This window comes from Rhinolophus sinicus, chromosome 4, assembly GCF_057876585.1.
Source record: "Rhinolophus sinicus isolate RSI-liver-muscle chromosome 4, RSI-T2T, whole genome shotgun sequence".
In the NCBI taxonomy this organism is placed as follows: domain Eukaryota; kingdom Metazoa; phylum Chordata; class Mammalia; order Chiroptera; family Rhinolophidae; genus Rhinolophus; species Rhinolophus sinicus.
This window is the reverse complement of record NC_142504.1, coordinates 99,361,912-99,384,879: the sequence shown is the minus strand read 5'-3', so window position 1 is coordinate 99,384,879 and position 22,968 is coordinate 99,361,912. Positions and strand designations below refer to the sequence as shown.

Genomic DNA, 22,968 nt, shown 5'->3' with positions numbered 1-22,968 from the left:
GTCTTCCGGGACCACAGCTGGGCGGGGCAGGGGCAGGACTGGGGCGAGGCTCGGTCGGCTTCGTAGCAAAAGGCTACCTGAACCGGTGCTCCTCCTACGCCCTCCCGTCACGGGTCATCCCAGGCAGTCGCCCGTCCTGGTCGATGCCCAGCCAGGAGTGAAGCGCTCCGGGGATCACATGGAGAGCTACACCGGTAGGTCTCCAAATCAGAATCACCAGGGGCAGCCTTTACAAGTTCCAATGCGTAGGCCGTACCCCAAATCAGTGCAATCAGGCACTCTGGAAGTGGGGCCCAAGCCTTAATATTTTTTAAAACACCTCAGATAGTTCCCAAAAGCAGCCACTTCTGTGGGCTACAAGATCTGGCTTCGAGGAATTTACAGTCTTTGTAAGGGCAAATACAAATTTACAGTAAGAAAAACTTTAATTCTCCCTGTTGAACCAAAGGGGAAAGTATCCCAGAGCCGGTGTGGCAGCTCCACAGTCATCAAGTATCCAGGTTCCTTTCATCTTTTGGTGCCACCTTTCAAAAAGCATCATGCATTCTGACCTTCAGGTTGCCTGTGGTGCAAGATGACCCTGCTAATTTCTCCCTCAGGTGTTTGTCCCAGGCGGCAGAAAGAGGAAGAGGCAAGGGTAACAGGCTCACCTGTCAGCTGAGCTGGCATCTCGAAAGTTTTCCTGGAAGCCACACCCAATGGCTTCTATCTGCTTTTCATTGGACACTCACATCTACGAGGGAGACTGAAAAAAAAAATCATTAAAAAATAGTTAACCTGCACGGTTAACATTGCATCCTCAACAATATAGGGGTTCAGTTTGTAAGGGAAAATGAGAGCATAGATTCTGGGTAGGCAATAGTAGCCTAAGCCATTTCTACTTATTACTTAAAAAAATTTTTATTATGGAAATCAAACCCATAAAGTTAGAAAGAATAGTATAATGAACCCCATGCCCAATCCATCACCCAGTTTCAACCATTATTAACTTATTGCAAATCTTGCTTCATCTGTACCTTCTCTCCTACTGGAATATTTTGAAGCAAATCTTAAGCACAGTATCTTTTCATCTAAAAATATTTCCATACTTATCTCCTAAACATAGAAACTCTTTAAAGTATACCATATTAGTATTATTAGGGGTAAATATTTTAACAATTATTCCTGAGTAACAAATATCCAGTCAATGTTCAATTTCCCCTGAAAAAATATTTCTGTTAAAAACAGTTGGTTTCTTTGAATTAGAATCCAGACAAGATTTCAACTCTGTTATTTGGTTACTACATTTTTTAAGTCTCTTAAACTTATATAGAGCTAAATTCCGTTAGCAGGAACAAAGTCTTTCATTATGGGACTAAATGTAAGGCTCAAAATGTCAATATTTTAGGGAAAATAATACAGTAATAGAAATTCACCACTCAGCATCTAGGACAAACATTATAAGATTATTTCCCATGAAAAAATAAATAGGAAGAAGAGAGCAAAAAGGCACTAAATACAAGGGGGGGGGGAATGTGGGAAAAATACAGAAATAAGCAATTGGATCACGCTGCTCACTTCATATTTCTTTCTAGGACTGGTTTATTTGTCAGGACTCCTTTCATTGCAATGACAGAAACGCCATTCAAACTGACTTAAGCAAGCAAAAACAAAACAAAACAGACTTTATTGTCTTATAAAACGTAAAGTATGTGTTGTGTGTGCGTGTGCGTGTCTAGTTACAATTGGACATAGGTACTCAAATGTACTATTAGGAAGCCATCTCCATCTCTCAGTTCTGCATTCCTCTGTGTTAATTCCATTCTCAGGCTGTCATTTCCCCATGGTGACTTCTGGTACCTCCAAACTTATATAGGTTAGCAGTCAGTTCTTGCTTTCCTAGGAGATATAGGAAAAGCCCCAGGATTGCAGCTCATTGGCCTGACTTGAGCCGCTCCTACACCAATCTATCTATTCAGAGGGATGGAATGGTCTGATTGAGTAGACACCCTGGAGCTGGAGGCCAGATCACCTCTACCCAAAACTGGAGGACTCAGACTAAAATAGAGGTGGTTTCTAAAAGGAAAATCTAACTGCTTTTATGAGACGAAGGAGACAGAGAGATGTGTTGGGGGGAGGTAAAAATGAAACAAAAACAAAGACATATCTTCTTCAGGGTTATAACCACATATATACAAAAGGGTAAAAATGAAAACACTAAGATGTAAGAAATTGCTAAACTGTTCCTTGCAGAAATATGAGCAAGAGTGAAAATAATATAAACTCTGGTCTTCAGGGGAAAATAATAACATCAGTTAATATTTATTGGATACTTACTCTAATCCAGGTATTTTACATGTGTTATCCTGTTTAATCTTTGTATAATAATAAACTTATGAATACTTACAATTATTTTTTCTTTTTTTCATTTATTTATTTTGACATGCAATATTATTTTATATTAATTTCAGGTGTACAGCATAGTGGTTTGACATTTATATAATTTAAGAAGTGATCCCTCTGATAGTCTAGTACCCACTTGGCACTATGCATAGTTAACACTTAAAATCATGATCTGCACTTTACAGATGAGGAAACTGAGATTTATAATTAACTCGCACAAATCAAAAAATGCCAAATCCCCTCAGAGCCTGTCCCCCTCACCAGGATGCTCTACTTCTCAGAAGTAAGGGGTCATTTGCTCCCATATTTTGTCTTTCTGAGCCTGAAGTTTTCCATTATTGTTTAAGTCCCCGTGTCATGGATATTACATGACTAACTCTAGATTACTTATGAACTCCAAGTTTTTGACACCCAACTGACTTTGACAGAAAAGACTTTATTTGTACTTTTAGTATCTCTCTTTTTCTTGAAGCTAGGTGTCAAGTTTAACTTCTGGATGTACACAAGTCAGAATTAACTACGTGCCTATTATAAAATAATGATCAATGATTAAGCAGCTGGACTCTGCGTTTCTGGGCAGCTTGGGAAATATTTATTTTTCTGGTTTTGAGCAATGACTAGTGACCAGTTGGTTCAATAAGTCTGAGGACAGTTCGTAGCTCTCTGGTGCTGACTGGTCTTTACAACGCCCGCTGTAAGAGATGGGGCCCATTCTGAGATGCCTCACTGATCACATGGGATAGGTCTGACCCTTTGGGGAGTCATAACATCCAAGGCAGATTATGTTTTTCCATTTCCTACTAAACTACACTCCTTTGGCTTGTTCTTAAAAGCTACTTTTCAAAGTTATTTTAAAATTAAAATCCAAGGCATTCACTTGTAATACGGTTCTCACAGGGATTATTTCTCAATTCTCATTAGCTGTTATAGCAGTGGAGGGGAATCATCCCAGAAAATTAAACTTGCGTTTACAATGTCTCATACCCTAAAATGATTTATAGCTCTGGTGGATATATATATATATATATATATATATATATATATATATATATATATATGTATACATATATATATATATATATATACACATATATATGTGTGTGTGTATATATATGTGTGTGTGTGTGTGTGTGTGTGTGTGTGTATATATATATATATATATATATATCCAGAAAGGAAAGGATAAAAGAAAAAAACTTACACTTTTCCCCTAGTACTCTCTCATTTTATTGAGTTTTTATCTGGTGTACAATTTTCTAGTGTTATAGTCAGAGCTCCAATATGTGTGCCACCAGGCTCCCTTAAAGGCCCAGAGGTGTGTTGTATGATTAGAGGCAGGAAGGGAAGTTACCGAAATGGCAACTATTGTGTAAGCACTAGTAAGTGTTCATTATTCCTTTCTCTCTCTCTCTTTCCCTCTCCCTCTCCCTCATGTAAACCTACACCAAAAAACATCAGGAGAACCTTTTGTAAGAATACCACTCAAGTCTCTGATTTTGAGAAGTAGGACTTCTGAGATCACTTCCAACTCAAAGCATTAGGTTCTTTTTCTTGTGAAACATATTTTCCGCTTCCTGTAGTCTGCTTTTAAAATAAAAATATGACTAGGTAGAGATTAATAGACTTTTAAGTTAGAAAGGAGAATTAAGACTGTCCCACAGATTTTCCTTCCCCTACTTAACAAAATACACCCAAAATAAGTTTATTTGTTTGTTTTAAAAAAACACTCTGTCCCTCCGCCCCCATCACTAATAATTGCCAACAAAGAAACAGAGATAATGTAAGGTAATAAACTTTAAAAACTGATGTCAAAGATGGGAAGAGAAGATTGTGGAGCAGAGAGGAGAGGCAGAGCATGACCTGGCTCCTAACCACATCGCCATACCTGAAATCATTTTGCAGAGCTGCCGTTTTGAGCAGCCGTGATGAACTCTCAGGCCTTCCCACACCGCCCTATCCCGCCCTACGTGAATCATCCCTTGGTCCAGCGTCTCCACGCTGTAGGCACTCCCTGCCAGTTAGTCACTTAGTATCTTAGACACCTCGGTTATCAAATCAACTGTTGCTGTATCACAATGCCTGTGTTCAGGTAACCCTTATTTTACTTATTAATGACCCAAGAGTAGTGACGATGGCAATTCGGATATGCCAAAGAGAAGCTGTAAAATGCTTCCTTAAAGTGAAAAGGTGACAGTTCTTGACTAAAAGAAAGAAAAAAAACTATGCTGATGTTGCTAATATCTACGGTAAGAACAATTTATCTGTGAAACTGTGGTGAAGGAAAAAGAAATTTGTGCTAGTTTTGCTGTCACACCTCAAATCGCAAAAGTTACAGCCACCGTGTGTGATAAGTGCTTAATTAAGATGGAAAAAGCATTAAATTTGTGGGTGGAAGACATAAACAGAAAATGTGTTCTGACTGACATAACTTTTATTACTGTATATTGTAATTCTATTTTATTTCATTGTTTTTAATCTTACTGTGCCTAATTTATAAATTAAATTTCATAAAATGTTACCATACCTATGTATGTATAGGAAAAAACAGCAGACATAGGGTTTGGTACCATCTGCAGTTTCAGGCATCCACTGGGTCTTGGAATATATCCCCTGCAGATAAGGGGGACTACTGTATCAATAATCACTTTAAATGTGAATGGTCTAATTACAACAATTAAAAGACAAGAGATTGTCAGAGTGGATTTAAAAAGAATATAAGGCCAAGATCCAACGATATGTTCTCTATAAGAAAACCACTTTAAATATAAAGAAACTGATAGACTAAAAGTAAAGGGATGGAGACCGATACACAGTAATGATACTAATCAAAAGAAAGCTGAAGTAGCTGTATTTATTTTGGACATAGTAGACTTTAGAACAAGGAAAATTATCAGGGGTAAACGGAAACACTACATACCCTATTTCCCCGAAAATAAGACCTAGCCGGACAATCAGCTCTAATGCGTCTTTTGGAACAAAAATTAATATAAGACCCGGTCTTATTTTACTATAAGACTGGGTATAATACAATATAATACAATACCCAGTTTTTGCTCCAAAAGACACATTAGAGCTGATTGTCCAGCTAGGTCTTATTTTGGGGGAAAGACAGTAATTATAGAAGGGTCATTCTTCAAGAAGACATGCAATCCTAAGCATGTATGCACTTAACAACAGAGCATCAAAATATGTGAGGCAAAAACTGATAAAAATGCAAGAAAAATAGACAAATCCAATATTACAGTTGGAGACTCCGAGCAAATCAAAGTTTTCCCGAGAACACTGTATATCTGTGGTCTTCTTCAGACTTGATAAAACAGATTTTTTCTTTATTGAAGTGCTGGTTGGAAGGATCTCTTGCCATGTAGCCACCAGATGGCAGGGCAGCACCGTTTTTCTTGAGAGTACCAGCAAAACAAAATGCAAACTCGGGTATGTGGCCCCAGATAGGAAGTCCACCTGATCTAAAAGTTGATGAAGCTAAACTTCACTATCTTCTTTTTTAACACTCGCTTTTTTATTATTAAAGGAGAACATATTTGTCATTGAAAATTTGAACAACACTGAAAAGTATAAAGAATAAAATGGAAACTCTCATTATTCCACCTGTCAGAAATAAACAGGTCCAGGTCCCGATCCTGAGGACTAAGTACAGGTGTGAGGTTGGGGTTGAGGTTCATTTTTTTTTTTGCATGTGGATATCCAACTGTTCAACATCATTTGTTGAAAAATACTATCTCCATTGAATTGCCTTTGTATCTGTGCAAAAAACCAATTGGCCATATTTGAGCGAGTCTGTTTCTGGACTTTCTATTCGGTTGCATTGAAGTTTGTTTATCCCTTCACTAATACAATACTGTCTTGATTACTGTAGTTTTATGTCTTAAAGGCATGTGAATCTGCCAAATTTCTTCTTTTAAAATTCGCTTTGGCTATTCTAATTCCATTGTTTCCATACAAATTTAAAAAGCAACTTGTGTGTATGTACACCAAAAATAATATTTTGACTAGAAGTGTGTTATATCTGTAGCTCAACTTTGAGATGATTGATGCCTTAAATATATTGACTCGTCCAATCCATGTATTTGACATGTCTTGTCTTTTAATTAGATCTTCTTTGATTTTTCTCATTAGTATTTTGTAGATTTAAGCATACAGATACAGCACATATTTTGTTAGACTTATACCTATATATTTCATCATTTTGGAGTTATTGTAAATGGTATTATTTAAAATTTTTTGGTTTCAAGTTGATATGATGTCTGTATAGACATGATTAATTTTGTGTGTTGGCCCTTTATCCTGTGACATTACTAAACTGCTTATAAGTTCTAGGAGCTGTTTTTTTTTTTTTTTGTTTCTTTCTTTGTTTTTAAGGTTCCTTGGGATTTTCTATGTAGAAAATTATGTTGTTTGAGAATAGGGGGAGTTTTATTTCTTTTTTTTCCCAACAGGTATGCCTTTTACTTTTGGGGGGAGGGGTCTCATTTTACTGAATAGGACATAAATAGCATGTTGAACAGGAATGGTGAGAGAAGATGTCGATCACGTGACATCTGTTGCCTAGGAGCAGCAATCCAAGTATGCCATGTCACCTGACCTCATGGTTTGCAGATGTTGGGGTAGCCAAGAAAGACATGACTCACATTGTTCCACTGGATGGAACAATGCTTTAGTCACATAGAGAAGAGACAGAGCAAGATTAGCTTTTTGCCCTGCAGGGCTTGCTCTGCAGCGGACACAAGGAAATGGTCTGCATGCACCCCTCATGTGCTGCAGGCCAAGGACCTCATCCCCTCCCCTCCAGGAATAGATGTAGCATTGGGGTTGGCTGTGAATATGACACACTCAGAACAAAGAAGTATACATTAAGCCTGGAATAGGAAAAGATATCCGCAAACAAAGAGATATGCCCAGCGTGGGCTGTGAGGGCTCTTTATCTCTTTGCAAGGAAATGTTCAAGGCCCAAGAGGCGAGAAGCTACACATGACTGCTTTTCCCAACAGGGACATCCTTGTATTATTCACAATCTTAAGGAGAAAGCATTCAGTCTTTCACTATTTAAGTGAGATGTTAGCTATCATTTTTTTAAAACTTTTATTTATTTGTGTTTTTCCAGGACCCATCAGCTCCAAGTCAAGGAGTTGTCCTAATCTAGTTGTGGAGGGCACAGCTCACAGTGGCATATGTGGGGATCGAACCGGCAACCTTGTTGTTAAGAGCACCGTGCTCTAACCAACTGAATTAATTGGCCGCCCTATCATTTTTTTTTTACAGATGGTTTTATCAGGTTAAAAAGTTGATCTTGTACCTTGTACCTTACAACTTAATTGAATTTGTTTATTAGCTCTAGTAGGGTTTGTTTTTTATTCTTTGGAATTACATATATATAAATATATATATACATTTATATATAAATATATATTATATATTACATATTTTATATATATATATATATATATATATATATATATATATATATATATATATGATCATGTCATCTAAGAGTAGAGATAGCTTTCCTTCTTCCTTTCTAATTTGGATGCCTTTTATTCCTTTTTCTTGCCTAATTGCTCTGGCTAGAACCTCTGGTACACTGTTGAATAGTAGTGCTGAGACTGGCCATTCTTGTCTTGTTCCTGATCATAAGAAAGCTTTCAGTCTTTCATTATTTATATGTGTTAGCTATGAATTTTTCATTATAGCCGTTATCATGCTGAGGAAGTTCCCTCCTAGTTTTCTGGGTGTTTTTACCATGAAAATGTGTTAGATTTTGTCAAAGGTTTTTCTTCATCAATTGAGATGATCATTTTTTTTCCTTCGTTCTATTAAATTGGTTGAAATTCTTTTGTTGAACTACCGTTGCATTCTTGGAATAAATCTCACTTGGTCATGGTGTATAACATTTTAAATATGCAGTTTGATTCAGTTTCCTAGCATTTTGTTGAGGACATTTTGTAGCTATATTTTTAAGGGATATTGATGTGTAGTGTTTTTGTGAGGTCTTTGGCCTCAGGTCACCTGCCAGAGAAAGGGGGCTGGTGATGCAGACCCCTTGCTCTAGTGTGCTCCCTGTGAGACGAGTTTTCTCAGCCTCGCGTTCGTCCTTGTGTCATGGTCCCCTGAGGCCCATGATGCCTTTCTGGTTTCTGTAAGGTCAACCCTGTTCCCACCTGGGATCGCTCCTCCTTTCACCTGTCCCCAGGCATGAGCCGGCTAGACCCTGGCTCTGCCATCTGCCTCTCCCCACATGGAGGCAGAAGTCCAGTCATTTCATCCGTCCCGCGGGGTGGGAGCCGCTTGGCTGCGGACTCTTCCCGCTGCGCCCGGGTTTCCCGGCGAAGGTGAAGGGCAGCCGGTAGCCAGCTGCGGATCCCGGCTGAGGAAGGCATTCATTCCCCACCGGGACCCCAGGTCTTCACTGAGAGCCACCCTGGCCGTGGGCAGCGACTGCAGGGATCTTCCTGGGACAGTGCCTGGCTCGGGGACAGCCGAGTCTCCTGGTGCGGAGCCAAAGCCCCTCCCATATCCGCTTCCGCCCAGGATTTGTAGGATTTCCGTCACGGAAACCCATCCTCCCGGAAGTGGATTCCGCGGTTGGATACATCTCCATCAGGCGGTAGACCCCACACGGGACCCGACTTTTGGAGCGCTCTTTTGAGGGATGATAAGCTCTTGTAGTGCCCACGGTGTCTGGTTGGGGCCCCTCCTGCCTGTGCCACAGTGGAGGTACAACGTGCAGAGGAGGGGACCCGGTGAGGGTCACGGATGCCGCTACTGCAGGACCTGGAGGCAGGGAACCATGGCCGCCACCCCGACCCTAGTTCTCTCCTGCTTGCTTCCAGAAGGGCACTTCTGCCCGCATATCCCCAACTTAAGCTGGTACAATAAATACCAAAATAACAAAAGCATCCTTGGGTGATATGAAAGCCCTAACCTGCATTGTTTTTAAACTAGACATGATCTACCTAGGACCTAACAGTTGCTATAGTGTATAAACTGCAGGTTATAAAGGGATTGTAATTAGACTCTTGACTTTTCTTTTTAAAGGTTAAAGAGGCTCTCAGCCTGCCTCTAGTGGTGAAGTGGGGGGAGTAGTGAAAACAAGGTGAAGACTGTGCAGACTCAGCTCCTCCTCGCCAGGAAGAAGTCACCCGTTCCTGAGTCCTGGGTTCCCATGATGACTGTGAGACTTCCCTCTACCTCTGACAGGATACACACACACCAGGGCAACCAGACCCCTGTGCTAGAAGTGGATCACTTGCTCTGCAGGTTGCTTCCATCATGGGATTCCCCCTTCACAACAGACACGGGCAGCAGACAGCGAGAGGCAAAGTGATCACTCCTTACATGGTGATCATAGTAAGTGCAGGTGGGCAATGTGTTTCCAGGACTCTAAGTGGCCCCCACGCTCAGCCATGTCTAGTCCACCTGGACCAGCACTTAGAATATACCTAAGAAAAGAGCATGCTCTGGAGTGTTGTGCTCAGATTTAAAGATGAGAAAATATAAGAAGTATAATCGTTGCCTCTCCCCCACCACATCACCAAATCTCCATCCATCACTTTATATTTATGAGGATCTATATTTAGATCTATATTTAAAGAAGCATAACCTGGGTATCTTAAAGGTCTTTACATCTAAAGACACCCTGGAAAGGCACCTTAATAGGGGGAGCAGGTGTCACCGAAGGGCACACAGCTGGGTGGCAGGAGTTCTGAGTCCTGAGCTGGTCATTATGCATCGGTGTGCACAGCTCATTAGGAGACACAGCAGTGAATACAAGCTCTGGAAGGTTTACCCTTCAAGAAACATAGGATTCCTGCCTTCAGGGAGCTTAAAATCTAAGTAGGGAAACAACTTCCCCATGTATGAGAAATCATTACATATAGCAGAAGGTAATGATGTGCTATGTTGTTTGTAATGGAAGATTTTAGAAGAGAGAAGAGAGAAGAAATAGTTAAGGGGAAATGGATGGCCAACACAAAATAGTAGGAAATGGTTTTGTGATGCTCCATTTTGCACGTCGCAAACCTCATTCAACATACAGAACTGCTCCCTCTTCCCTAGGTCCAAGGACCTTAAAAAACCTGGAACTAGAAACCAGTAGACTGGAGGCTTCTGCAGACTGTAGGATTCAAGGTGATTCATAGAGACCGGCTCAATGAGGGACAACACTGATGTGCTCAGGCTGGACCAGAGAGCGATGGCCAGGGCTTGTGTAGGAGTCGTAGGAACTGGAGAAACCTACGACCAAACCAGAGCGCCAGGCCTGTTGAGTACTTGGAGCTTATAGATGAAGTAAGCAGAAAGGAAGAGAGAGGAGGAAGCTGGTGTCTTCTCCAACTGGTGCAAATCTCAGAAGCCTGAGTGTGATAAGAAGTTTGGATGTTAGGGGTGGAAGAGCTGGGCTTGGGGCTGGGGCTAGAACTGGAGCCGCCACAAATAACCTAAACAAGCCATCTTCTTAAATAGTAAATGGCTTTTGGGTGAGACCTGGCAGTGTCTCTAAGTAACTGGGAGACAGCAATTGAAAATGTAACGTGAATAAAGAAGGAAAGGAACTTCTTCCTATGGACACAGTTTATTTAATCCTCCAAACAGTCTTTTTAGGAAGACATTGATTTTGCCCATTTTTACAAATTGGAAAGCTGAGACTCAAAAGAGATGAACTTTCCCAGCCTCAAACATCTAGTGTTGGTAGAATCTAGAATCAAACCCAGGTTGTAAGTACTTGTTCTTTAAGCCACAAAATTGTACACTTGAATCCTAGAAACTATAACTTTACATATTAAAATAGTAAAAGAAGCTGTCAGTCACCTTGAAAACACAAGATGGACATCCAATCCCTTCCTCTCCTAGAGGCCTGTAGCCTCTAAAATGTGTGTAATTCTCACGTGGCTTAGTCACTTCCCAGTTCTACCTCCATGGCACCGGTCCCCTGGTGCACACCTCCTGCCTCCTCCCCCATCCCGGCATTACCCTCCCTCATTCAACCCAAATCTGAGTGCTCCTTGAGCCCTGAATCTCACACCAACTTCTGATGTGGATTTGCAAACTATAACAATGCAAGTAAAGGGACATAGTCTTCCGTCTGATAGAAAGATTCTCAGATTTAAAACAAACGACAATTCAACTAAAATAGTTTGAGATACACCCAACCAAATGGGCCCAAATATATAAAAAGATAAAGGACAAGCTGCATATGGACAGCATTAGCCTTCCAGTCTCACCTCCAGCTTAAATCTAACCTTCAAGTCCATTGTCTTAGACTAATGTAGATAATATAGACATATTATCTACAGGAAGTAGATTTGTAGATATACTGAGACATCTTCAGACTTCCCGAGGCAAACCTAGAAATGCTAAACCCCCTTTCCTCCTCCCGTCTACTCTCAGGGAAGAGGCAGTCATCCTCAAAGACCAGTCTTCCCCACTTTGTCCAGGATTTTGCCCATTAATTTCTGCCCTCTGTTTACTATGTATTTAATTTCTCCAGGATTTTAAAAACGAAACTTGCTTTTAGCTCTGATCTGCCAATCGATAAATCATTCAATACAATTAAATACAATTATTTGCTTTTAGCATTGTTTTCATTGAACATTTTGAATGGTGTCTGCTTTGACTTCTCAATAAAGCCTCTAGGTGAGTTTTCTAGCAACACTACCTGCAGCTGGGAAAATATGTCCCTCGGTGGGATCAGGGTGGTGCATACAGCGTCCACTATACCTGTACCTTCCACTGATACACTGTTTATCCTCCAGCATGAAATGTCTGGATTGTCCAGATTGTGTTTTTCTGGTCTTGCCCAGCTCCGGGTCCTGCACTTCTACCTGGCATGCCTTACAGGTAGGTGTTCATGACCTCTGTATTGGAATTGACAATCTCCTCTTATGAACCATCACACTCAGATTTGTTATTGCTTAGAGAAATAGGGTCAGAATTAGAGTCCAGGGGACAGGAGGAGAAGCAGATCAGGAATGGCTTGAGACATGCTGGTCTGGTGAGCAGGGTGACTGTGGCAGAACTGCAGGCATCCCTGACAAAATTTCCATTATGGCTCCCTTAGCATTTTCTTATTTCTTATTCTTTAAAGTTTATTGAGGCGACAAGCTCCCTAGCATTTTCAAAAAGCCCAGGTTCCTTACCATGACGTACTTGTCCAGTTCACCATTGTTCTGGCTTCTGCTTCAACAACCAACCCCTGTTGCCTGGCAGTTGATCCCACAGCAACATAGCTGTTTGTGGTGGCTGCCACTTCTGTGCGTGCCAACCCCACCCTGCAAAAACATGCATGCTGTGACACCTCTCTGCCTTTGTTCATGCTGTTCTCCCGTCTAGAATGTCCTTCAGCTCACAAACCCTTTTTTATCCTCTCTGAATAATTCCGAATCATCGTTCAAAATTTAGCTTAATAATTCCCTTTGCAGGCAATTTCCTTCCAGACGTTTCTAAAATTTGCATTCCTCTATTATTTAATGGTATTTTTAAAATTACTGAAATTGTTTGATTTTGTGCCATCTCTCCAACTACATCGTGAGTTGTAGTATTCACAAAAAATCTATTTCCTGAGAGTCTCCACCTTTCCATCCGAACGGGAGAGCGAGCGAGCAACGGAAGTTGGGGCGTGACCAATGATGCAGCGAAGACTGCGCACACTCAGGAATTCTACCCCAATCGGAAGTCGGAAGTCGTGGCGTCTTCGGTTACCACGGTGACGAGCCCACTTCCGTTCTCCTACCTCTCGGGTATCCCTTATGAGCGCCGGGCACAAAAATATAAAACCAGCCGTTTGAGATCGTCCCGCGGGAGGTGAACGGCCCCGCTCCCAACGTGGTGATCATTCGCGCAAAACGCAGGAATTGCGGAGACCCTGAGATTTCTCCAGCTATCCCCACCCCCAGGCCCAACCCCGCCAAACTGGACCGCAGTCAGGACTCCAGTTAAGAGTGAAATGTGCTCTGGTGCATAGTAAGGAGATTTGACAGATGAGTTCACCACTTACCCTACCTCCAAGAAATATCCTCCACCAGTCAGTTTTAATGTATAACTTATGTCTCTGGAAAATCAGCTTTTGGGGTTTTGAAGGCCCTTCAGTCTCCCAGACACCTGGGAGGGCTGTCTCCTTGTGATAGGGCATGAGTGTCCCAGAAAAGACACATGGCTGGGAGGCAGTTCTGGGCTCTGAGCTGGCAGATAACCAGCCTGAGATGGGGAACTGGTACCGTAGCTCTTGGAAGGGTCTGTGGAATGTGATGAAGTTGTGGGTGTCATGCCTGTCTCAGCCCTCTCAGTCTTCTAGGGCTGCTTTATGTGATCAGTTTAACCCTGAGAGCTGTTTGGCCCAACTAACCCTGGAGACCTGGAAATTGGAGAAAGGATGGATGACTGCTGTTAGGAAGGAGACCAACGGGATGCTGTTTGCCATAGAATGTTGATAGGTTCTGCATAGAGCTGAATACTGTTGGTATAAGCACCCGAATTCCTTTGTTTCTGTCTAGCCAGTACAGTGCTCCAGAAACCTCGCCGTCTGTACTTATGTAATTACAGAGATAGTAATTTAGCCCCAGCAATGTGTACACATGATGGAACACTCATGTGGTCACAATTATCCCATATTGGTGGCAATGTAAAATGATGCAGCCACTTTGGAAAACAGCCTTCCACTTCATCAAGTAATTAAACAGAGTTATCATGTGATCCAGCAATTCCATTCTTAAGTATATAACCAAGAGTGTTGAAAACATATGTCTATGCAAAAACTTGTATTCAAATCTTCATATCAACGTTATTCATAATTGTCGAGAAAGTGGAAATGTCCCAAATGTCCACTAGTGAATGAATGGATAAATAAAATGTGGTATATCCAAACGATGATTTGGTCATCTAAAGGAATGAAGTAATAATACATACTACCACATAAATGAACCTTGAAACTATGCTAACAAGCCAGTCACAAAAGACTACATGTTGTGATTCTATTAATATTAAATGTCCAGCCGAAGCAAATCTATAGAAACAAAAAGTAGATTTGTGATTACCCTGGGCTGGGGAGGTTGAGGGGAATTGAGGAGTGATTGCTAATGGGTAGAATTTCTCTCTTGAGGTGATGAAAATGTTCTAAAGTTGATTATGGTAATCTTTGCACAACTGTGAGTATACTAAAAAATCATTGAATTGTGAACTGCAAATGGGTGAATTTTATGACATGTGAATTATATTTCTATAAAGTTGTTTTAAAAAAACAATGAGGGAAATAAAATACACTGCTGGTGAAATTGGTACAGACACTTTGGAAAAGTTTGGGAGTTCAAAAAGTTAAACCTACTCTTACCACATCACCCTGCAACCCCACTTAGATATTTACTCAAGAAAAATGAAAGTTTATGTTCACAGAAAAAAAATTTTAAGCAATTATTTATAGTACTTTTATTCATAACCCAAACTGAAAACAACCTAAATGTCTTTCAACAGATAGATAAAATAAGGGACATTCATACAAAGAACACGACCACAATTAAAAAGAAGGCGCTATGGATACATGCAATAACTTGGATAAATTTCAAAAGCATTAATCCAAGTAAAAAATACCTATGTAAAGGGTTACTTTTATATGACATTTTGGATAAGGCAAAATTTTAGGACCAGAAAACAAATCAGTGGATTCCAGGTGCATAAATTACAGTTGTATTTAGACCTTGACTTTTCCAAGAGGAAAGACGTACTGGATTTAATTTGCCTTCCAGGCAGAACCCGTAAAATTCCAGCTGGAGTGGCCAGATTGGAGGAGAGAATCGCGCAGACTCAGCTTTTCAGGGCCAAGAGGAAGTAGCTAGTTTCGGCGTCATCGGTCCCCATGGTGATGCTGCCCACTTCCGGCAGAAGGCAACACACTCGAACCATCTTCCTCAGGGACTGGGAAGCCCATGGTGATCAGAGCGCTGCGCCTTGAAGCAGTCCTCACCTGTCGCTGCGATTTGTGGGATCCTACCTATGCGGTGGTGGCTGCGAGTACCAGAGACCTCTAAAATATAAAGACAACTTTCTGGTTTTGTGGGGCAAGAGGAGGTGAAAGGCCTCATGCTCCTTACTTGGCAACAGTGGTAAGGGTAGCAATTAAGGGGTTGGAAGGGAGGGGAGGTGGAAGTGGGAGGAGGAAGAGGAAAGAAGGGCCTTAATGACCTGGGCCCTAGACTCTAGAAACTTGTCGAGCTGCCCCCATTCCTAGGCCCAGCCTAGCCCAACTCTACCTGCAGTCAGGGCTCATGTTAAGAGGAAAGGGTGACATTCCATCTTTGTGGATTGGAAGACTAAATATTGTTACCATGGCATTACTCCCCCAATTTGATCTACAGATTCAACACAACCCCTATCAAAATCCCAACTAACTTCTTGGCAAAATTAGACAATTTGATGATAAAATTTGTATAAAATTTAAGGACCTCAGTGTAGCCAAAACAATATTTAAAAACAAAGTTGGAGGGCTCCTACTTCCTGACTTCAAAGCTTACTACAAAGCTACAGTAATCAAGACGTATAGATATGTAGTACTGGCATCAGACAGATTTGGAATAGAATTGAAACTCCAGAAATGAACTCTCGTATTTATTGTCAATTGATTTGTGACAAGAGTGCCAAAACTATTCACTGGGGAAAGAATAGTCAACAAATAGTGCTGGGATAACTGGATACTTATATGCATAAAAATGAAGTTGGACCCCTACTTCATACCATACAGAAAACTCAGAATTGACCTTTTAACTCAGAATGAACCAAAGACCTAAATGTAAGTGCTTAAGCTGTAAAAGTCTTAGAAGAAAACATAGATGTGAATCTTTGTGAGCTTGGATTTGGCAATGCTTTCTTAGCTATAACACTAAAAGCACAAGGGACAAAAGAAAAAATACATAGACTGGACATCTTTAAAATTTAAAACTTTGTATGTCAAAGAAACCATCAAGAAAGTAAAAAGATGATCTACAGAATGGGAGAAAATGTTTGCAAATCTTATACCTGATAAGGGACATGTATCCAGAATATTTTTAGAACTATTACAAGTAAGTAACAACAAATAACACATGAAAAAATAGGCAAACAATCTGGATATTTCTCCAAAGAAGATATAAAAATGGCCAATAAGCACATGGAAAGATGTTCGAAATCATCAGGGAAACGCAAATCAAAACCACAATGAGATACCACTTCACACCCATTAGTGTGGCTGTAATACAAAAGACAGATAACAAATGTTGAGGAAGATGTGGAAAAATTAGAACCCTCATACACTGCTGGTGGGGATGTAAAATGGCACAGTCACTTTGGAAAACTGTGGCAATTTCTTCAAAGTTACACATAGGGTTACCATATAACCCAGCAATTCCACTCTCACTTATATACAAGTACTCAACAGAAGTAAGATATATGTCTATCCTTATGTGAGTGATGAGCTATGTGCACCCCTCTTATGCTGCAGGCGAAGGGCTCCATTCCTGGCGGGATATAATAGTGAGGTTGGCTAGGTGCTGTATTTAATCAGAACAAAGGAGTCGGAAACACGGAAATAGATTCCCACATAAGATAGTAAGGGTACCACTAGCCGTGGGGGACCAATGCCCACTGCTGAAACTGATCTTGCTTTGTCTCTTCTCTGTGTGAGTGCAGCATTGTTCCAACCAGTGCCTCTGGAAGTAATGTCTTTCTTGGCAACTCCAACACCCACTATAGAATGTGTTGACATCCTGAGACTGCTACTCCCGGTGACAGGCATTGTCATGCTATTTGCTATCCTTCATGTGGTGGGACTGCTCCCCTGGAGGTAGTAACAGATATCATTTCCTCAACATCAGCAAACCATAGGATTCAAGGTGGTATTTACAGACCAGATTTATGAGGGATAGAAATGGACCAACTTAGGGGCTGGACAAGAAGTTGGTTTCCAGGGCTTGTGTGGCAATCAGCAGTAAGAGGAAAAGTCTACCACAAAACCGGAGGAGCAGGCCTTTTTGTTTTTAGAGGAAGTAAGTGGAAACTACCATGATCTGAGTTTGGAAGTCTGTCTCATATTTCTGTATTTTGCATTTAGTATAACATTTACATAAGCCATAAAAAGAGTGTTAATTGTTATGCATCTTCAGTAGTCATAAACAGCTGGACTATATAGGAAAACCCAAAGAATAGGTATAACTATTATTATGACTGATATTACTAGCAGACAGGTAAAGACAAAATGGTTTCTGAGTTCAACATCAATTTGTAGGTATACCAGCCTTGTGGATTTCTTGGAGTAGCTGTCTACCTCTGATGTCAGCAGCTTCTCATCTGCTGCTGAGTCTTTGATGTCTATTACAGGTGGAGGTGAGTGTTGGAGACAGAGGTAGATGTCCATTTGTAGTTAGGACCTGATAAGTTCCCTTCCAACAGAGTTGGAAAGTATCTTTTATTTGATGTCTTTTCCAGTAAACAATATCTCCAGGTGCCAGTCAATGATATTCAAAGTCTTTGTCTCTTGGGAGCTCACTGTGAAAGGAGGCAGATACCAACTTGGCATTTTATTGAAGTTATTTTATTAACATTTGGCAATAGTGTGAGATGTCTCCTTTTAATAATGTCAGCTTGTAAGTTCCTTCGTCTAATTTAAGACCAACTTAAATGCACGATGATGCATGAGGGAATACAAAAACTGAAAAATGGGGTTAGCCAGGGAGCCTGAAAGAACCAAGCAATTGTGCTGGGTTTCCCATAGCCCCAACTATTCATTTAATTTACACCCATTGTTTACCCATACAATATACTGTAGAAGTTTTTTTATCACTTATTTTAGAATAGTTCCTATGCAGTTTAACATAAAAGACAACTCTTTTGAGGTGTTCCAGGGGCCTTTCTAGAACACAGCAAAGTTATTCCTACCTATATTGAGATTTTAACCCTTAAAACCTCAATTTCTAATGAAAACTAAGAAGTAAGCAATTAGCATTCTTTCATTTGGCAAATTGATGAAAACATTTTATAACCTCTAAAAACATATTTCATAGACATCAAAAGTCAGTTAGCTATTAACGTGGACTTATTTTTGTAAACACGGGTAAAATATATTACATTTAATATCAATAACTTCTACTTGAACAAATGCACTTAAACTAACTTTTATCTACCAAAGATTAATCTTAGATCTTGAAAAGCCTTTGAGTTAGTTTCTATATATCTGAGAATTTTAGCATATCCAATCCTTAGAAGCACTTGTCTTTCAATTAATTTTAACAATACCATCCAGAGGTATAAAATTATCTCACATTTACAAAATACATATGTAGACACACATAGATAGACACAGAGACCTTTTAGCCATGAGAAAAACTCACTAGTTTATAAGAGACCAGTTGGATTCAGATTTTGTTTTGGAGGCATTTACAATTTATATCTGTCCTTGACAAGTCAAGTTCCAAATGACCTTTCCCCTTTTAACATAAGGACAGCCACTTTTAATACCTCAAAGAATTGGGTCGACACGTAAATCACATCATAGGGTGATCCATTTATCCAAATCCTCTTTTTAAAGTTTCAATAAACTGTCTAAATATATGTTTTCCATTCAGTCTGCTTAATTTTATAGCTGCCTTTTCTAATTGTGTGCACAAAGATTAATTTAAAAGTATCAAAGGATCCTTGTCTTAGCCATCTTAGTATTAATGGGAGGCTGACTCTCCTTGGGCTTGTCAACCTCAGAGACACAATCTCCCACATCAATTTTAGTTTTTCCCTTAAGATCTGTAAAATCTGAACAAAATTCTAGGGAGAACTAGCCTTTACGTGCCTATCTCCAAACAAGCCAAATGTGGTAAATATCCCTATAGGACTCCTTCATGCCCTAAAGGAAATTCAGGCAACCCCCCAAAGATTCTTAGTCACCCAAGAATACCAGAGCAAAAGCCAGTGAAAGCTTACTGGACGTAACCAGAACTGTGGCACTTTCCCAGGCACACACCCCTTTCTTGGGTGAATCCACTCCAGAGTGCCCTGCCATTCTCCCCGTGGCTCCCACCAGTTTCTCTGGGATATGCTGTATTACCACAGTGGACTGCTCGTGGCATCTATCTCTGCTACTCCGAAACAACTATCATCACCCCATTTGCCATGGCCTGCACGGCCAGGAGGGCTCGGCCTGAGGGGGAAGGGCGAGGAGACACGGAGACAGGAAAGCTGGGATCGGGAGGTCCACCACCCACGGATGGCGGAGCAGTGGCACAGTCTTTGTTTCACACACGGTTTATATACAGTCTTAGAACAATTGTCTATACAAGCAAGTATTAGCAGAACAAGCAGGTATCAGTAGAACATACTGTTTTGTGAATTGGCAAGTTTGTGTGTCTGTGGCTGCATTAGTGTTATCTTGTACTTTCTGGGAAGATGTTGAGGCGAGGCTTCCCATGGGAGTGACCTTGAGGCTGCAAGGCCCTTGTCAGCTTACAGCCTGCTCCCTACACCCATTGGCTATTCAGGTTAGGGAAGAAAATGTCCTTTCTTTTTTGGAGCTAAAGAGAGTTCAGTCTTGGGTGGCTGGTTGGCGCAGTTGGTTAGAGTGTGGTACTGTAACACCAAGGTCGGCGGTTGGAGTCCCACATGGGCCAGTGAGCTGTGCCCTCCACAACTAGATTGAAAACAACGACTTGACTTTGAGCTGAGCTGCACACAACTAGATTGAAAAACAACGACTTGACATGGAGCTGATGGGTCCTGGAAAAACACACTGTTCCCCAATATTCCCCAATTTAAAAAAAAAAAAGTTCAATCTCTCATTTAACCAGCAAAGATTCTGTTCAGACTCTCAGTAAGTAATCCAATTAAAAGGCTAAAATTAAAAGCAGCCCCCCATTATTTCTTTTTTCCCTGGGCTGTCTTGACCTTTATCAACTTCAAAGATTTTCAAAGAACAACTCAAATTAAGTCAGGATCCACTACCGAAAGCAAGGAGGCCCAGGATTCCAAGAGAAAACTCAATCAAGTTCACCGGAGGTGAAGAGGGGAGCCAGTGGGCCTTTGCTTGTACCTCGCACTGGGCCTGAGTCAACAGGGTGGTCCTGGGGACCACCTTCTTCAAAATCCTGCCGACTGCTCCAAGTAGCTGTCAACGTGAGAAACATCCAAACCTGTAAAGAATTTTTATAAGAATTTATTTAAGCCAAACTGATAATTGCCAGGAAGCAAAATCTCTAATGCTTTGGAGAGTAACAGTTTTGGTTTCTTTTATGCATTTGAATTAAAGAGGCAACATAAGGAAGATTACATGAAGGCAGGAAAAAGCAAGTTGGGGGTAGGATTACAGGATAGTTAAGATTATATGCTCTCTTGAGGGTGGCTAAGCTTATTTCAAAGATGTGTTAACCTAGATGTACAAAAACCATGGACAGGGCTTGCTTAAGACAAATCTTTTACTAAAGAAGTTATATGACTGGGGTGTGACTACCCACCAGGACCTGCTCAGTTAGGAATTTGTGATCAGATCTCCCTGTGGGATTACTTTAAGTGTGGGATAGATATAAGTTGTTTGTCAGCTTGCAGGATAGTGCCGGTACAGTTGACTTCCCTTGGGAATCATTCTCTTCCCACAGCTAGCCGCGGGGGATTCAGAGCCCAGTGGTTAATTTTTAAGCTCATTCCTGCTAACTCACAAGCTCATTCCTGTTAACTCTTTACCTGTCTCATCATGGAAATTGGTTTGTTTGGCATCTCGGACAGTGGCCACGGTTTGCACCTCCTCGATCAACTTCTGTTTCTCATCATCATCAAACTGCATGTACCATTTGGCCGGGCATGTCTTGCCTGCCCTGTTCTGGATGAGGATGAAGCAGATTGTGGCCACCCGGATTCAGAACCCAGCTGCCCTGATCCTGAGGTGACTGAGCGACTCCCAATACATCTATCATTTTAATATTACGTGTGATGAAATGAGCAGCATGAAGCACTACTGCATACCACAGTGGAAGGGTTGTTTTGAGGAAAAGTACTTCTGTGATGGTTTGAGTTGTGAGCTGAACTAACCACCTTTTTTCATGGAACACCATTTTTATCTGAAAGAACAAGTTATTTAGACTTGTTATTTTGGCAGATATTTAAAAAAATATGAACCAATTGAGACCGTCACTTCATATAAAACAATTGATGGTATTTGTTGCCAATGATAAAATTAGCACTTCCATACACACGATCATTGTAAACAATATGCACAACTGCCCAGATTCAGCTATGCATGGTCAAGTGGCAATAGCAGCACATTTGAGTCTCCCATCCCTACCCTGCTCTTATTTGCCACTGATAGCAAATAAGGTAGTAGCACAATTTCCCAGAGGTATGAATGGGAGGATAAAAGAAGAGCTAGGAAGGTTAATAATGTGCTTTGGATCTTAGAGCCAGTTGGGGTCTCTTATTACTTTTCCCAAAAAAGAGGTTGAATATTCTATCAAATTGGAGGTGCGCTTCCTGGAATTGGTACATTACTATGTATTTTATTATGAGCTTTACTGGAAGCTGAGTTTTGATTGCTCATTTATCTAGTTTCTCTTTTAAGAGTCCATTCCACTCAAATCAATAATCTAGAGTTCCAACGTAAATAAAAGGGAAGCAAATTAAACCAAAGCAGAAGGAAGTCATAGTAAAGATTAAAGTGGAAATTAATGAAATAGGGATGAGAAAAACAATGAAACAAAGAGTTAATCCTTGGAAAATACTAAAAACCTCTTTTAAGAGGAGAAGTTCACAGAACCTACGTAGTGGCCCCTGTGTCTATGCGTCTGTGACAGTGTGGAGAGGACGATGAGGAAAAATGTTAGGAAAGGTGGGGATAAAAAATCGGACCTCCTAAGCCACGAGCAGCAGAATCCTCAGTAGCAAATAAGTTGCTACTACCTCCAGAGCCAAGAAATCCAGAAAAACTGTCAGCAAATGGTGAAAAATCCCATCTTCTCCAGACTCTTCTCAATCCAAAATGAAGTCCTGACTTTGAATGTGGACATTTACTATGAGGGCGATTCCCGCTCTAGTGTGTTTGGGGGGTGATGTTTGGAGGGAGAGGAGTATGGTTAAAGTGGGGCATATGTAATGACGCAGACACGTTGTATTTCATTTAACCTTCGCAGTCGCCCAGTTTAGAGCATTACTCTGAGGAGACGTCTAGCTCTGTGAGCTGCACAGATTTTCTTTATTGTACACGATTTAAATTTTAAAAAGTTAATTTACCTTTATTGAAGCGACTGTTGGAGAGGTATGAAATGAGAACCAAAGTGGACACCACCAGGAACCAGGCAAATCTACATTCTGACGGTGGTGGCGTGAGGGGAGGATTTGGTGAAGCCGTTTGTCTCTGATTTCAAAATCTGTTTCGGTCCGGCTACTTCTCACCAAAGATGGTCAGGCCACCATCGTTTATGGCCTTCCATTTTACTCGGGACCAATTCTGTGTGGTGAGAGTGCTCTTGCAAAGGTCCAGCGGCCGAACCGTGCAAGGGCTGGTTAAGGAACTGCAAGGAATGAGAGCAGGAAAGAGTGGCGGGAAGTGACGTGCGAAACCTAATAGTGGGATTGCTTTCCTTCGCA

General features: G+C 40.9%; 2 long non-coding RNA genes across 2 annotated transcripts; one reads left to right on the top strand and one right to left on the bottom strand.

Moving 5' to 3' along the window:
• The first annotated feature begins 15 nt into the window (after positions 1-15).
• On the top strand, positions 16-15,580 carry LOC148758426 (uncharacterized). Its single transcript, XR_016021173.1, has 4 exons — positions 16-194; positions 9,433-9,744; positions 12,147-12,231; positions 15,129-15,580. It is a non-coding gene; the product is annotated as an uncharacterized LOC148758426 (long non-coding RNA).
• Positions 14,797-22,963, bottom strand: LOC141573143 (uncharacterized). Its single transcript, XR_012498750.2, has 2 exons — positions 22,612-22,963; positions 14,797-20,525 (listed from the first exon to the last, which is right to left on the bottom strand). It is a non-coding gene; the product is annotated as an uncharacterized LOC141573143 (long non-coding RNA).
• Between the last annotated feature and the right edge of the window lie 5 nt (positions 22,964-22,968).